The 18,386-nt window shown below is 43.8% G+C and overlaps 1 long non-coding RNA gene across 1 annotated transcript; it reads left to right on the top strand.

The window, feature by feature from the left end:
* The first annotated feature begins 1,094 nt into the window (after positions 1 to 1,094).
* LOC135313198 (uncharacterized) lies at positions 1,095 to 16,963 on the top strand. Its single transcript, XR_010372833.1, has 3 exons — positions 1,095 to 3,681; positions 11,793 to 11,895; positions 16,910 to 16,963. It is a non-coding gene; the product is annotated as an uncharacterized LOC135313198 (long non-coding RNA).
* Positions 16,964 to 18,386: the final 1,423 nt, after the last annotated feature.

The raw sequence follows: 18,386 nt of genomic DNA, 5'->3' as shown, positions 1-18,386 counted from the left end.
AGAGGAGTCCCGGCTGGGAGGCAGGCAGTCAGGACGAAGGTGGCAGGTCACATGTGGTGATGCTGGTTTGTGATGCTTGCAGTGCTGGAGGACAGGACAAATGAGAATCCAGCTATTACAAAATGATAGTTACAAACAGGAGGAATCCATAAATACAATATGCATTTTATGTTAGTAAAATCAGGTGGCTGGCCCACTGCATGCAGGGATTGACGTGAAAATAACCACTTAAGTTTTGGCACATTATAGCTAAATATACTAGAGAAGGTCTTTAAACTGTGGGCCCCTAAATTAATTTTGATGGATCTCCTAAAGGTACCTAAGGAAACCAAGATTTATATTCATTATGCTAGGATCTTAAATTTCCATCTATATTATCACTGAAAGATGCTTAGAGCTGCACAAATTCAAAATAGTTGAAAAAAAAAATCGCTGGAACAGAATTATAATCAACCTTAAAATAGTAGTTTTCAAAACAGTAACCACTAAAGTCAGTTGTAGAAGTAGGTTTCCTCAATTTCTGCCTCACCAAAGGCAGAACCAAGGGTAAAATAAACTGGATGAAATCACTGAATGTAGGATGAGGGTCATCCAAGGGCCTTCTAATTGACCCTTAAAAAGTATCCTACCTGTTTGGGGAGCAAAGTAAATGAAGGCAGTTCACCAATTTTTATACTAATCCAAATAAATGTTAAAAAGACAAACAAACAAAGAACACGTCCCCAAGCCAAAACCAACCAAACAACCAAAGACCCCTGCCAGTCCCTTGAGGTAGACAGGGTCACTGCCTGGATGTGCTCTTGTGACTCACAAGCAAAGCTGCTCCAGCTCAGATGTGACGCAGAAAAACAAGATAACATGCCGAGGTACCACTGCTGGCATGTGGGGCTTGGCTTGAGGACGACTGAGGACGAGCCCTCACTCCCCAGCTGTATTTCAGTGCTTTGCTAGCATGGCTCGGGCTGCCGTCCCGCAGCCCTACAGTGAGTAAATGTGCTCACAGTGTGCCTGAACGCTTGCACAATGTCCCACGACATTTACAGGCGGTTGCTGAAGCCCTGCCCTGCCAAGGTCAGTGGGAATTTTTGTCGTTGACTTTGGTGCAGGCAGGATTTCCCCCCATGGACACACACCTCCTCCCGGATGCATGTGCATGCGAGTGTTTGTGGATATACATGTGCTTTACAGTACAAAGTACTTACAGGAAGGCATCTTCTCTCTTTAAATATTTTTCTTCAACTTCATATTGCATGAAGTCAGATCCTCACTGTCGCAGCCGCAGTTTCTCACAGCTTAATGGTGTTAAAGAGCCCTTCTTGCTCCCAACCACTGCAATAACAATCAGGCTGGGAGGAAGGGGAAATGAGCAGTGTAGCACATGCTGTACCTTCCAGCCACCAGCTATTGTTAAGAGCACGTTGCTCCAGACAGAGTGGCAGCAATGCACGGGGTGGGAAGCAGGTGTAACCTGCCAGGAACACCAGTCTAGCAAAAGTCGATTTTTAATTCAGACAAGTACCTCTCCTTCTTAACTGCCTCTTGCCACCAAACCAAAAGAGGTTTTACATTCCTGTTGCTCAACACTCGAAAGCTTAGCAAATGCCTTTATGGCAAACCAAGAGCTCATTTTCTCATGACGGTGCTTTGGTCTTTCATCTGCAAAGTCACCGACCTTTTTTTCTTCAACTCCCTGTCATAACATAGCATTTCACATGCAACAGTTTGCTCTCAGGAAGCATGTTTGCAGACGCTTTGCTATAGTTTGGGTGCTTTACAGGGGAGCCTGATATCTTTCCTTGTTTGCCCTGCTTGCCCAACTCATTTTTCTTCTGCTCTCTTCAGAAAGTGAAAGTCCCACCAGCAAAGGCTGCCCAAGCTGTGGCGGCCCCAGCGCAGTACTTTGCTCAAGCAAGGTCCACACAGGTGCGTAGCCTGGCATGGCCAGACGGGTTTGGACTGCTGCTGGGTGGCCCAAGCCCAACTGATTTACCTCACCCCCTAAGTTCAATAGCAATGTGTTGCTGGAGAATTGCTCTGCCCTTCCTGAGCCCCTGTGCTGTTCTCAGACACCCTCTGGATAGTTTATAAACACCAACGTGGTAGTCCTTGGCAGAGTGCGTGAAGCCAGCAGCCCACACATTCAAATTCCTTCTTTGCTTTAGTGCAGGATTTACTCTCCTGCAGTATAATATTAAAGCCTATTTGTGATCAAATTTAGTTCACTGTGCTCTTGATCTGCAGCCTTTATTAATACCTTGTTTTCAGATACCTGCCTCTGTTTGCTGAGCACTCACACACCATGCAGTGAAATATAAATGAGCGTGTTCAGCCCGGCTGCCACACCATAAACAAGCATCATGAAAGAACATCACATCTACGCCTGCTACTAGCCATCAGGACATTATGTCTGCTCCCTTTCCTCTGCTGAAGCCTGGAGATGAAGTACTGCCTTGTATACACCCCACTCATGAAACGCCTCCCCTGGCTGGCTGTTCCCTGTCCAGGATTATCCATCAGCTGCAGGACACAGCTGCTTAGCAAGGGAGTCAGTGGACCATGAGAAGGCCTTGCATTTTCTGTCCCTTAATAAGCATTTTCTCCACTGCTGCCTTACATTATTTCTTTTCTCCTCATACCTATTGGTCCTCTTTTACCATGGGATTATTTTTGGGAAAGAGATTCCACCCCATCTCCTCCTCCCTCGCATGCACCAGCTCGCAACTTCAGTCAGGCTTTGACTGTTTTCTTCAGGAGTTAGCTCAACACCCTGCCAAAGCCCACAGGTACCTCCCCCAGCAACTTGTCCCTGATGGTCTTCCTCCCCTTCCCCAACTGCTCTTGCATCACTTATGGGTGATACTGTCCTGCTCCTGGTAGTTTGGCTTATTTGGCGGGGCTGGAATGATGCTGAAAAAAAAGCCCTCAGAAATGGTCTTTCCCCCAAGGGAAATTCTCCTCTTTAAACAGTCCCTTTGCATTTGAGAGGTAAAAATACAATTTTTATGTCATTAACATATGATTCCCCAGTCATCTGCACTTCTGAACTCTATAGCTATTTTATATTCGCCCCTGATACATATGATCTATGCTGGAGCTACGATGTATAGATTTAGACTACAAGAAAAGGACTGAAGACTCTGCATTAGTAATCAGTTCAGCTTTATTTCACTCAGTGCTGACACTGGACAATAACAACTTACAGGCAATTTTGGACTGAACAAGATGCATCTGTCCCTACGCTGCTGCGGAGATGCATCTGTCTGCACCCCAAGAGCTGTCATTGTCTCCTCATCTATCACTTCCCACTTGTGGCATCATTTCATCCGGCCAACGGTAACTTGCCATCTGCAGTGCCAAGAAACTTTGAAAATGTTCTGAATTTCATACCAGGAAAGGCTATAAGGTGCACTTTGTATGTCAAATAATACCTCAGAAATTGGTTCTCTGCTATTGTAAGCACTTATGCAAAATACATGTGGCTACAGTCCTGTATTAATCGTTAGTTGTTTTTCTTTTACTGTGTTGTTTTTGAGCACTGGTACCCTAATAAGTCATTTTACATTTTGCTTTGCACCTTTCAGCACTGAAATGAAGATGGGAAGCGGTAAGAAGCCATCCTCTGGCACAGCCCAGGCCACAGCGTATAAACTCAGTGATGCCAAGCCCCATCTCCCCTGTACTGTAAGTGCCCTTCTAAGAGTAACAAACCTGCCTAATTCTTACAGAGGTATCATGACGCCAGCTGGTCTCCCTGAGCCTGTTTCAATCCCAGTGTCCGGGCTGCTGAGCTGTCTGGGGGACAAGTGCCGTTGGGATGATGGCTCAAACCAGCCGGGAATGCTGGCTTGGGGGAAGCACCATGCAGACTTGCCTGTAGTGCATCCAGAGCCAGATGACGCAAGAAGTAGGATCACTGTGTCCCTATGGGGCTAAGCCCAAACCCCTCAGCTCTATGCAGAGCTGGCTGGGATGTAGGTGTACCACCTCCTGACACGGAAAAAGTGGCTGGGGTATGGGGCAGAGAGACCCAGGCTGTCTCCAGCATGGCTCTGTCGGAGCACAAACCCTACACTCAGGCCAGCTCTTCTTCAAGCCACCAAAGTGCCAGTGCACCACATTCTGCGCTACCAGCCCAGCTCCAGGAGGATTTATTAGCTGGAGCGGAGAACCTGCCTGGGGAGCGCTGGTTCGCTGCCACCACAGCCAACAGGTCTCTTCAGAAGCCAGATTTCTGGGAAGGTGATGTGGCAATACCTGAACCCTCTGTGACAATTAGGAGCAGTTGTATCTGTGTTATCTGTATTATTTCCATTACCAGGAGTAGCCAACCTCCTGTAAAGGAAACCCATATGTCATTTTATAATGTTAGGAAAACAGAGATTTACCATAGTAACCCTTGCACTGATGGCTCCATCATCATGCCTCACAACTCAGGTATTAATGATCATAGATGACACATATCACTGGAGAGATGTTTACCCATTCCCCACAGCTCTCATCTTCACAGTTTTTTTTGGTTTTTAATTCCTTGTGCTACATAGCATGCTTTAATTTGGGCTTGGCAAAAGCACTTGTGTATTTATCACGTTCTTTTCCCAGAAGTCAATGATCACTTTAGACGGAGCAGCAGTGCCAGTGCTGGCCTTCTCTGAGAGTCCTTCCTCAAGGAATAGTTTGAGAACCTAGATGGCCAAACTATGAACTGAGTCCCAGAATAAACGTGGAATAATTTTAAAATCAAATTATCTAAAATAATAAAAGGAAGTTATCAATGAACATTTTGCTTTGCAGCACTATTTATAAAGATTAATGAAACATTTACATACTGTACAAATCCTTTTGGGGGTGATTTCTAATTTGTAAAAAAAACTTGACACTACTGTAACTTGTCTATATTAGAAAGAGTACGAATTTCAACATGTTGAAAATTCCCCCAGAGTGGAAATTCCCAGTTCTAATCTACTCTGAAGATCACATAAACAATATTTCATATTTTTATGGCAGTAGATCAGAACAGCATCATTCCTTTCTTCCACATGGCAGGGATAATGCAAAATATTATCTGGAGCAAGAAAAAAATAATCTGTGACTAGCTGGAATACAAAGAAGAACTACTTCATTGAAACAATCTTTACAGAGCACCATCCCTTGTAACTCAGAACTTCTCAGCACAAGTTTGGCACGTACTGTGCTACACCAAACTTCTGGCTTCAAGGCTTCAAACTTCAGGCTTGCTTCTGCACCGCTGACAGCTAGAGGTGCAGAATCTGGCCCTGGGCAACCTGCTCTGGCTGACCCTGCTTTGAGCTGGGGCTTGGACTCGATGGTCTCCAGAGGTCCCTGCCAGCCTTGGCCTGGTACTTAAATAGCCACATTTCCCAAACCTTAATTCCCTGCCTCCTCTTTGCTCTCTTCCCTGCTGTCGTCTGTCCAGAAGCCACCTCCCAGCAGCCAGCTCAGGGACCAGTGGTGGCCATGACTGTCCCCTGCCAGGGATGCCAGCATCGGGCTGCACCTCTCCGCACCCAGCAGCATCCTACTGCTGCCTGGCCAGCCCTTACAAATGGCAGCGCCCCCCTGGAGAGGGGGCGGTATTTTGTAAAGGCTGTGTTTTCAGCGCACAAAACTGAGCTTTTTTCAGGAAAAGAGCTGGTTTGAATGGCCTTTTTTTGTCATTGAAGAAGGTCTGTGCTTCCAGGTGTTTGCAGGGCACACAGGCATGGCAGCCACTGAGAGCACAGTACTTAGCTAAGCTAGAGACCCCATCGGGCAGGAGCAAAATAGCCAATTACTTCATAGCCCATTAAAGAGTGAACGGCCCAAAAGGTATCCTGCACTAATGGCATCAGTCCTCCATGATTCCCTTCCAGAGACTGAGGTGAACAAGTCATTCACAAGAGTTAAAATGTCCTCAAATAAAAAAAAAAGGCTCGTAAGATCCACCATTCAAATAAAAAGTGACAAACAGAAGCCACTACCTCTTATGTAAGACAGGGCTATGGGGAAAAAAAATAAATTTGCAGAAATCTAAGCAGCTGCCCTGAACTCACCATTTTTTGACATAAATGAAACATTTTTTTCCATGTTAGATCTCCAGCAATGTTGCTTCTGCTGTGCTCCTTTGACAGTAAAGGATTCATCCTCTCAAATATAGGGCCTGGCCCCTACCAAAAGGCAGACAAGTGGCTTGGATTGGTGTCAGTGGTTCGACTTCATGTTGAGGCTTTGAGAGGATGAATCCTTTACTGCCAGTGGATTTTACAGTCTGCTGAATCTGTTTCTGGCCACATATGAATGCAAGCTGCAATAAGTTGTTATTTCAGTTCTGAGGGCGTTTGACTTCAGAGCAGCACTGAGGAGAAACCTGCTGTAAAGGGCCTGATGCTACATGCACATCCCAGCACATTTATCGCTACGGGTGTCCCGCTGGTGGTACACAGGTTGCAGTGGGAAACCTGTTTAGTATTTGAGTCTGAAAATTCTGCCAACAAGCAGAAGTTGTCAACATGACCAAGCCTAAATAACAATATCTTAATTCCTCAAAATAGTATTTGATTTTAAAATTGACCATCAGAAAATAGCAACAATAGGGTTGTCAGGCTACACATTATGGTAAGCTCCCTTTATGATTTCAAGGTTTTCTTTCTTAGGTATGAGGGCTCAAAAGACTTCTTTCAGATACATGAAAACCAAGATTGTCATGAAATTACAAGACTTGAGGAACTAAGTCTTAGTGGAAAACACAACATACGTAATGAGATTCACACTGAAACTGGGAAAGTGAGCCTTGCTGCAGTATAACCGCAGCACAGGTGTGCAGAACTGCAGTAACTTCATCATCAGGAAATACAGTTATGCAGTAGAAATGTCTCTTAACCCTTTATTTTATACAATTCTGAAATGATGCTTCTTTACAGCCACTGAGGCAGCTAACAATACTTGCAGAGCCCATGCTACCCTCCCAAAGCCTCCATACTACTGGAACAAAGGCACACAGGAACTAGTAGGCAACTGCTACTCAAAGCTGCACTGAAGCTGTGTTTTCACAGGGTTTTTGTCCTGGGGAATATTAAGAAATCTTTCCCTTCAGTTTCCATATCAGGTTTTCAGATCAGCGCACTTCCCAGCCTCTCCTCCTCTGGGCTGCTCACAGTGTGGAGTGCTCTTTTCCTGTTTACCCTTACGTCCCTTTTTATTACTAGGCGGGATTTTTTTTTTTTTAAGCACACTCAGGCGCCTGCTTGTTTTTCCTAAAGCTCTACGGGGATTTGTTGGCGTCTTTTGCAGCAGGTCATCCTGTTTTCAGACAAAGTTCCTGTCTTGTTAAAAACAATCATTTCTGGATGTCTCTGTATGGCTCCTGCTTTTAATCATCCTGAGTCCTTGAGCCATGCAATCCACACTCCAAATATTTAGGTGATGTTTGTTTGTAGCTAAAAAAAAAATTAAAAAAAGATAAAGAAAAGAAAGAAAGGAAAAGCCCACAGAACATTTTCAAATTGCCGCCCTTCTGCAGAACAGGAGACCTCTGCACGCTGCAATAACAGAGGCCAGCTGTGCGCAGGCGGTGGCACACTCAAGACAAAGGCTAACACTAGCAGACAAAACGGCGGCAGCAGCAATAAGCCCCTTTACCACCGTTCAAAATGCCCTTGCTGCTCTGGGTAGAAGCAAGCTGGCTGCAGACGCCTGAGTCTTGAGTAAGTGCTGGCCAGCACAGCTCCCTGCAGCCACACTCAGCCCCAGGGGCAGACCCATGGAGCACAGCTACAAAGATGGGACTGGCCAAAGTAGGGCTGGCCCAACTTTTACACATAGTCTGCACTCTCAGCACCTAACCAAAAAGAAGAGAGTCACACTGTCTTGTACAATGGCATCAATTTTCAGAGCAGATGAAATCTCTGCATGGCTTTCAAACCCATGGATGGAGAGTAATAGGGCCAGTGTAATGCTATATAACTTGTTGGGTTTTAATTTTATGTTGAGAGAAAAACTCAGACAACCATCTGTCATATTCCACCTCTGTTAATTCTGTACATGCCCCTTACCACTGCAGCAAGGGCAACTCTTCAAAAAGTACAGCCATGCTGACAACACCTCCTGTGATGAGGGGATCGCTATCATTTTAATTTCACTGAGGCTGGGACAGATACTTTACATGGTTTTCTTTGAGAAAGGGGCAGGAGATTACTCTCTGTGGCTCTCTTTGTAGCCAGCGGTAGAAGGTATTCTCTGCTGGGGGGCAGGTAGTGCCCCTAAATTAGGAACCCTTGCTGAGCTCTGCTCTGTGGAGTCTCTCCTCATTACCCCAGTGAAGGGGGCCAGGGTCCTACCTTTTAAAAGTTAGAGGATGTGAATAAACTCTCAATAATTGGTGATATAAGATTCCAAAGTGTTTAAGAAGCATATTTAGTACACTTCACATATAAATAGATGGGGGAAGCTGGTTCACAGAAGGTCATGTGTCTCACATAAGCTGGGACAAGAAGTCAAGTCTCTTTTATCTAGGCTCAAATGAAGGTCTTGTGCTGCAGGGAAGACTCATTGGAGCATAAGAGTGAATCTCTGAGCTCCTGAGCTAGCACTTTCCAGGCTCTTACCTACTAGGAAATTCTGTTATTACAATGGCAAAAGAAAAAAAAAAAAGACAAATAACTTATTCTCCTTACTGACTTCCAATCTGCACTGCAGCCAGCTGCATTTAAATGCTCTTGGGTCACCTCCTTGGAGCCCAGGGAAAACTCACTTTCAAGCGTACCTCCAGGGTTTTGTGTACTGTTGTGTTCCAGGAGGTGATGAAACATGTTTCAAAATATGTATGTTTAAAGTGCCACGGCCTGCAGCTCCATTAAAAGAAAGGGTCTATTGTGTGCTTCCTGATGCTGAACGCTCATGCAAAATGATCATCAATCAAAGTTTCAGGCTTTGGTAAATTTACCCCTGACAGTTCTTATAGGAAGATGTTACACAATCCCTAACCCAAATGCTTTGATCTCCTAAGTCAAAGTCAATATGTCCAGCTGGATAAATAGCATTAAGCCCAACACTGCTTCCTGTGTAAGTGATAAAAAATTGATAAAATCCTGACTTTCAGAAGCACAGGTGCTTTAAATCAATGGAAAACAGTTCACCAAAGCTATTAATACCACCCCTGGAAGTCCTGACTGGAAGCAAAAAGCTTTGAAATTTTCATGCTCCTTAGTTCAGAAGCGGAGTTTAAATTAGGTCGGTTTTAGGCGGCCACAAACACTGAACTGTACTCTGGGCCAGTATCAATCAGAACCATGCCATTTGCTAAACTAGACCAGAGTCCCAGAGCTGAGATTCAGCCTCCTCCACTGCCAGCCTCCCTGTAGCACAGCAGGATTAGCTTTCAAGGATGTGCTTGCAGAAACAGATTTACAGCCTTGTCCTTAGTCGCTGGCCTAACCAGTCCTCTCTTCACACTCATTTGATGTGTTGTTGTCATACCCCTTTCAGGGTCCTACTGTTTTTCAAACCCCACTTAGTCTCCTTGGACCTCTTAATTGACCACGGTGAGAATGCTTCCTCCTCCTCCTCGTATTATCATGAGCCCACAGCCCCTCTTCCTGGGCAATAGCAGGACTGATGGGGTTCAGGCAGGTTTCCTTCCCTCTGGCTTACCCACTTCCCAGCATCAATAATCTGTTACAGATCCTGTCTTACTGCCCATTCCCCTCCTCCCCCAATAATAATGCCATTCTTGAAAGCCTGAGATAAATATCCTGTTACAAAACAGATGATCAGGATGAATATTACTTTCATCCTCTAAGTCACTGCTTGTGGGGGAGTGGAGATAGTCTGTTTAGCCATATGGATGGTTTTCCATCATTCACAAATGTCACTGACAGTGGGTCAAAAAAATTTTTTTTGACGTGAACTTTGGGTTTCTTCAGCTGAAGTTGATCGTTGGAAGGTAAAATTCACCCTGGTCCAAGAGCCACTCCACAGCAAATATAGCCCACATGTTCTTATGAAAGCCCATGAAACATATGGGAAATTTCAGAAGAACATGGACTTTGTGCTAAGAAAACCCTTGGAGGAAATCTTTGACATACTGATCTCAGGAATTCATTTTGATTCCTCTGAAATGATACATCCATCTTCTCTCTTCCAAGTATATACTGACTGTAGGTTCCCAGAATTGCTATGTCTTCTAAAAAAAAACAACCAAATTGCTTCCTAGTAACCCTTCTTTGGACCTGAGGGAAGGAAGGGAGTCAGAAAACAGATTTCTCCTTGCTCTTCTTAGGAAGCATTTTGTACTTCCTCCGAAAGTGAACTATACCATGCCCACAGAGAAGTGTGAGGTGTCCTCTCACCCAGCAGCAGAAACAAAAAGAGACACTTTGAGTTTCAACAAATGCCTTTGCTGGGCAGATTATGAAGAGCTAAAGAAACAGGCTTTATTAAGAATACATCGGCTAAGGCTTTTTCTCCTTATGTGGGTAAGGAGAGCTCAGACAGAGACCTGACTGAGTGGGCAGCCTGTTCTCAGATAGAGAGACCACATTTCATGGAGGGCTGTTATCTCAGATTCAGCAGCCCCATTTTGTCTAGCCCTTGCTCCTTCCTGCCTGACCTCAGCCACAGGTCATAACACCACCCCAAGTGAGCAAGACATCTCCTGGCTGCTCCCAAAAGGGCTCTTCCTCTAAGGGGTGGCCTTAGGCAAAAACAACCTCAGCAAATGCTCAGTTCCCTCCTCGCAGGCCCGTGTAACCCTTTCATCAGCGTGCCCCATGACAGTGCATGTAGGACACACGTCAGATGCCCAGGAATTGCTCGCAGGCAAACTCTTCAGCCCATAGTGAATGGAGGCATCTTGTGCGTTTTCAGAGGCCTGAGTATGAAGGTCAGGTGGGAATTTGGGAGAAAAGGAGACAAAGGGCACAGCACTGGAGCTGCACAGTTCCACAGGGCAGCTGTTGGCATAGAGGAGGTTTTGGGGTCACGCTCACCATACTTGTAGCCCCTGCTCAGAGCTCGCCTTGTCACAGCTGGACCTGATCCCTCTGGCATGTTTTTCCCATCTCACCTCTACTGTCTCTATGGTCAGAAGTTCATTTTCCCCTTCTTTCTAAAGGCAATTGTGCTGAATCCATCTTAATGGGTGATCAGAGCCAGGATGATCAATTCCAAGCCCTGAGAATAAAAAGCCCTTGGTTGATTTCTCTGCAATTTTGGCCTTCTAAAGTAATATGCAATATATTTTTGCAGGGGATCAGTTGCAAAATCAATATGGGCTATGCTTGTAAGCAGGAAAAGACAGCCAACATCATGGGTCCTATCCAGGCACTGCTTTTGCCTTACTATGCTAGCTAACCTAGCCTGAAAAACTGCTGTAACATCACTCACAGGGAGGTGAGGCTCCACACCTAAGATGGTTTTCACAGCACAGACTGCTGTTATTCTAATGTCTATGAATTTTCCTGTTGTTTCTTGCTACTATACCAATGTTACAGTTACTATTTGCTGTGGAACATATCAGTGAAGAGAATTTGATCAATTTACCTACAGTTGCCTCAGCACTAAACCAGAATACCTACTGCTCTATTTGTTTCCAGTCCAATCTCTAGCTTGAGAATACTGATTGTCTTACCCAAATGAGATAAATAGCATCAAAGAAATGGAATCAAGCAATACTTCCTCAGTAGAGACAGACAGGTGTGCATGTGACAATTAGCAGATTGTAATCAGTATTTCCCCTAGCAATATATCTCTTAGCTTTACCAATTAATAACGAAGCATTCATACATTTACTTTTGTAGGTTTTCAGAAAAAAGAAAAGAAAAAAAAGTCCAGCAAACAAAACCCTTCAAAGGAAATATCCTGTTGTAGGTTTCTGAGTTGCCCTGCAGCCGAATGATGCAGGTAGGTTGACTTTTCTCTACCTGTATGTAACAGTTCTTGTGCACCTGACATAGCAGAAGCATCACGTGTGTTGTTAATGAGTCTCAAAGGAGTGGGAGCAACTGTGTTAAAATAATTAGTCTGTGTCTGAATCTAAGAGAGATTAATTTTATCAGTGAGCATAGAGAGCTCTTGGTATGCAAGAACTTATGCTTATTTGCCTCCAGTTCTCTCTGACTAACAACATGAATCAACATGGGTGGCAGTTGAAAGCACTGGGCTAGAGTGAGGAGTGCTCTCATCCCAAGCACTCAGTGCAGAAGTCTTGGTTCCTTTATTTACTTTGCATAAATCCTGGGGAGGAAATATGAGGCACTGAGAGACCCTTTGTTTTTGCTCATTGGATTTAAGCAATTCCTCCTGCACAGATCAGAACAATGAATCCCTTTAGTCCACCAGGCTGCAAATGATATAAGGCCATGGATTCACACTGCAGATGTCCAGAATTGTCAAAGTTTTGGAGAAGAGATTGGATGATTGAAGAGACTTCAGGTTCAAACTTTGAGTCTGCTATTTTCAAAGACAAGTGATAAAATGAACACCGTTACTCTGAGCCTGAGCTGGCATAACATACATATCATTAAGCCAGAACATCCAGGCTGAAGTTGTCTTAATTAGGAAAATTCTTGGCCAAAAAATATATTGGTTGGAGCCCAAAGAACATAGGTTATCCCAGTGATTCCTCACCACATACTGTCACCGGTAGAATCCTCATCATCCATACTTCCAGCCTCGGTAAGGACTTGCTAAGACAGCCAACGTGCTGTGTGTAGACAAGCACCCACACAGGTGGTAGGTTCAGTTCTCCCTCTGAACCCACAGAGCACATAACGGAGATCTTCTCTCTGACTGACTCCAGAAAATATTTTTTTTAGGTGAGAAACATCCCACAGCAATTTGTTGACTCTCCAAGAGCCATGGAAAAATGCTGTTTTGCTAGACAATCACTCAGGCAGGTCAGCCGGATGCCCAGCACCATTCAGAGCTGTGGCCTGGCTCATTAATTCCACCATGTAGAAGAGAGGGTATGTCAAAGTCATGATCATTTGAGAGATTTCTTATTTATCCAGAAGAAAAAAAAAAAATCCATTGGCTAGTTTGACTGGATGTTTTTGGTACTAAAGGCACAACTTGGATAAAATAAGAAAGATAACAGTTGTCAGGATTTTTCTTTCATATTTAATCTTTAGGAAGAATTCTTCTCTGAAAATGCCATTTGGCCACTGACCTAGTCTGACTAATTTTGGTATCTTGCTCTTGGGAAACAAACCAGTTCTCCTTCTTTCCTTGTGTAATACATGTACAAAAGCAGTTGCCTCATCATTTAATCCACTTTACTTCAGCGGGGTACTGAACTTACCTTGAATATAGGCCATAAGGCATTTCAAGGGTTAGTTTGGGGGTTGCATTATCATTCTTTAGCCCAAGAAATATCTAAGCAAAAAAGTCAGACAAACTCAAACTCAAAAAAAAAAAACAAACGAGAAAAGGTGTTGAGGGTGGGTGTGATGATGAAAATGCTGATGGGCCCTTGCATTCTGTGGCAGTAATTAGCTTTACCATAGTAAATTCCAGGCATATGGCATAGCAACTTTCGCACCCTCTTAAATGATTTAAAATGGTTCTCACAAATGTTCGTCTCACTGTAACTGTGAAAAATCTCCTGTTTTCTCAAGAATAAAACCGTTCCAATATCTTGCTCTGACAACTGATGCTTAAAAAAATGCCCCCCAAATCCAGTAAAGGCAATGATGTGTGTTTAATGCAAGAGAACAACAATTAGTATATTTTTGACTGAAAAGAACTCAGTTAAGCTGCCAGAAATGTCAAAAGTTCCTCGCTACCCTGACACTTACATAATTGTTCTGTGAACACCCACACGCCGGAATAGACCTACTCCACCAAAAATTGCAAGCCTGACTCACTAAGCGTTCCTCTACGTATTTGAAGACCTACCCATCTAAGATACATCATCTATAGCGTAATTCTAATGTGATTTCCCTGAATCAATAAAGTAAGACTTCACTCAGGGGGAAAAAAAAAAGGATAATCTATATCTTTGGGATCCTGCCCACCCATCACAGGGGAAGCAGCCAAGAATGGCAGCACTGAGGAGTGTATCTGCTCTCTGAAAACCTGCCTGAGTCCCATATAAGGGCAAGGCTGGGACTAGTTGTGATTGGTTGTGGTCTTCTGGATTCTCCTTGCTGAAAAAAGATACAGAAGCAACTGTACCTACCACCAACTCAGTTTTGACCTCCATGCTGTGTAATGTTTGCCTTTCTGAATCCAGTTATTACAGCTGGTCATGAACCTTCTTATCTGCAGGGCAGCATTTCCCTCCGTGCAGCTCATCCTAACCCTGTGCTGGAGCACTGACCTGGCACAGATTGGAAAGGGCCCAGGGCACTGCTGGTTCCTGGTCCTTGCTTCCTGCACACTTCTGTCTTATTCCCATTCAGATTCTGATGTGATCCAGAAATGCTTAACTTCTCTGATCTGATGGGTTCTGCCCCATGAAATGAAGAAGATTGATGCAAAATGGGATTGAAAGCAAAAACAAGATAGCAAACGAGCATTTATAAGTTACTGGAGAAAACCTCTAAGAAGGAGCAGGGAGGCTCCAACGCATCACTGGAAAGTGTAGGGATGTAGGTCTCTCTACAACAACCTCTTGTGAACACTTGAACAGAGATTTATGTGCAGTTTAGCCAGAATAGGTTTATACTTTACTGCTATACTACAAAACTGCTCAGAGAAAGTAATAATTTAATATAATTTACCTTTGCAGTATGCTGGTGGCACCAATGCACCAAATGAGTAACACAAACTGTGACCATGAACAGTACTGTAATCATCATGCCATTGTGCTCTGACACACCAAGTGACGAGCTCGTATTTGGATGGGACAGTTCTACCATTAAGTCCTCATAAATATCTAAGCATGCTAAAGCCCAGATAAACTTAACAGCAGTAATTCTCTTGCCAACATTTGCAGAGATTACAGTTGTACACATCCAGTCTTCAAGGTATATTGTATACTGCAGAGCTCTTAAGTGCTGAATCAGAGATGAAGAAATAACTACCGTCCCCATTTATGGCTATACCTTGAGATGTATGCCTTTCAGGAGGACTGTACACCTTAAATATATATACTTTCCTAGTAATGTGCACAACCCAGTACTGCCCCAGCCATTTTTAATACTGGTCCATGTTTAGTGCATTATTCTTTCTCTGTCTGTCCTATTTACACCAAATTCTTTCTACTGGTTTCCCTCTCCCACTGACCAATGCCTGTTGAGCTTCCAGATGAAATTACTAGGTTGATCTGTGGGGCTTTGGATTTGTAGTGACTGACCCCTCGAGACCTCTGTACTTTGTCAGTTTTCTTATCTTCTGTTCCTTTTTTTTTCTTTTTTGAGGGGTGGTGGTGGTGAAAAATGTAGCAAACTAAACCAGAAAGCTGGATCCTTGCATGACAGGACACGAAGACTTATGTCACATGCTGTCCCCTGGAAGTCAGCAATGCCGCTGGTGCTTCAAATTCAGCATGTGATTTGAACTCTGGTTTTTTAACAGATTAGGACATTTTAGCACCTAGCTCGGGCCATCAGTTTGCTGTATCTCCCTTAATAAGCTTTTACCAAACTGTGTTTGACAGCAGCAGGTCACCAGGGAAACCCCCTACCCCAGTAAAAGAAAACTCTTGCCTCTGGTCCATGCATTGACCCCATTTGGTGCAGGTCCTGCCTGGCCCAGGAGAGGTCCCCATGCGGGTTACATCTGTGAAAAGGAAAGCAGATGTGCTACATGGGAGTTGCAGGTGACAAGACATGTATCTGTCCACATCTCTCCCTGAGTGACATCCTGGAGCCAAACTGTGCGCTCGGCTCCATCGAGTCCCCAGGACACATTCCAGTGGCCATATAAAAAACAGACAATGGAAATTGAATTGTTCATGCCTGGGTTGGACTCCTAATTGCCTCTCTTTGGAACCAGAACATAAGATATCTGTGTGGCATTTCTTTTCCTGAATATGCCTGTCCCAGGATGAAGATCTTTTTCTTACATAATTTGCTGTCCCTGCTCTGCTCTCTGCACAGCTGATTTACCCTGCACTGTGCAAACGCAGTCCTTGTTTACTCTTTTCATGGTCCAGAACAAGCCTTCAGTCATCCCAGGGGCAGGCTTTATTCCCATGGTCAGAACAAGAGAGAGATCTGGGATCAGGGGACCTCATAAATGCAGAGGAAAATAAATCTTTAGCATTGGGAACAGAAAGCTGCTTTCTACACTTGCTTGATGCTGTCAGGTTTGCTTCCTTATAGGATGATTGAATGGGATGAAATGGGATGGTGCTATTGAAGGAACATACTTTCACAATAGCACTAATACTTCCCCAGGTAAACCCACGTGTTAGTGGCTAGTAAGCCCTTCCAAGCACATGAAAATGGGCAGCACTAAAGAGATTATAGCATTTTCTCAGCAGCCTCATCTGGTGTGATGTATGTGCCCAGTATAGCATGATACAGGCTCCCCCTGAATAGCAGGCAACAGCAGAGAGAAACACACAAAACATGAGAATACACTTTGGGCACTACTGGACTCTTTGGTATTGGCAAAGAAATAATACAGGCTCAGTGCCATCCCTATACAAACAGCATAATATTACTGTACCGTGGATCAGGACTTTTGAAAAATATTCCTCAGCTAAGGAAACAGAACCATAGAATCTGGATTCCAAGCAGAAAGCTACTTCATTAATTTAATCACTGCCACCAAATTTAAGGGTCTGTCAGTATTTTTATGCAATCACGGTCTCAATGCCACTTTTAAAATTTAGTCTGCCTCTCTTTTTTGCTTCTATTATACAGTCCATCTTTTATTTGAAAGCTTTCGAATTAACATGTAATTAATTATAAGAAAAGTATGCACACACATAGCCTTCTGTTCTCTTCATATTTATTATTTTTAGGACAGAGCTGCCCACCCGTGCTATGTTTCTGTTGCAAGCAGAGTGTAAACCACTGCAAAGTGATACACAGGTCAGTGCCACCAAAACTGCCACTACAAATGGCAGTATCGGGGCGGGGGGTGGGGTGGGAAGGAAGAAAAAAATTTAGAGTGCTGGCTTGCGTGCTTGGCCAATACACTGTGAGCCTGGCTAAATGTGTGCCTTGCACTGCCTGTCTGCAAGCTTTGTTTTATCCTCTAAGAAAGGAGAACCCTACAGCCATTAGCGATCTGCTGTCAAACAAAACTGCTCGCCTTTGCACACCCTGAGGAACCATTTGGAGAACTCACGTATGAGCTACGTTCAGAAGGGAACTTAGTTTATATGACAAGAAGTCAAAAGAAAACAAAGCCTCTTGAATAAATGCATGCATGTAGTAGCTGTTAAGTCTATTTTAAAGTATCATTCCTAAGTAATTGCTAATTACATTACTTTATTACAAGGCACAATTAAATATGTGTTTGAGGTCATCCAGCTATTTGCTGTTTCAAGGAAAGCACTTGAGTCAAAAGGATTTCCTAAATGGAGTCATTCAGTGTTTTATTTCTCCAGCTTCAGGAATTATTTCAGATGTGAATAATTAGACGTTGAATAATCAGTTAAATGCCATTTCCATAAATTGTTTGTGCTTTACATAAAACAAGCAAAATGCTTTATAGGGCACTTTTGTTCTCCCTTTGAGGCACCCTGCATTAACCAGTTTTACACCAGAGGCACTGTACTTTATGGACAGTTTGGTCTAGGATGATTTGTGTATTTCTATCTTCTATTTCTATTCACACAAACCAACACAGACAGACCCTTAATTCTCACTTTAACTGAAATTAAAGGATCTGTGAGAGGGACTTACACATAAGCCTAGAGGTGACAGTCACAGACTATAAGGTAAGCACCTAGAAGTAAGGTCTGGTTACACTAGGCACCATTTAGAGACAACGAAGGGAACTGAGCACTCCAGAGTGTAGTTTGTCCCCTCTGAAGACCCCCTGGAACTGATTATTAAGAGAAATAACTAGCTAAAATGTGAACATCTAACTTCTGACATCTAAAGCTGAATGACTACCTAGCTGAATCACAGGCGTCTGTTGGTTCAGTCAAAGCTGACAGTCAGGATCCTCAAAATTCATGCCTAAGTGCGACCTGTCAGTGGAGAAACCTGCCTCCACCACATTTTCCAAGCTCCTGCATTTCCGGCGTTGAGCTGAGTTCAAATCTCAACCAAAATCCTAATGCTCCTTGGCCTTCTCCAGCAGGCAATCCCAGGGTGTACTTCACTTACCCAACACTAAACAGTGCAAAGACAGAAGGTGTCTCTGCCACTTTGATTCAGGTCATCAGAGGGATGTGGGAAACCAAGGCTGAAGTCCCTGCTTTCAAAAATATTGATCAATGCAACATGGGAAAGGTCTGACCAAAGAAGCAGAAAAATCTTTCCTAT

Source organism: Phalacrocorax carbo, chromosome 1, assembly GCF_963921805.1.
Source record: "Phalacrocorax carbo chromosome 1, bPhaCar2.1, whole genome shotgun sequence".
NCBI lineage: Eukaryota > Metazoa > Chordata > Aves > Suliformes > Phalacrocoracidae > Phalacrocorax > Phalacrocorax carbo.
Note: the sequence above shows the minus strand (reverse complement) of the source record. Positions and strands in the feature narration are given on the sequence as shown.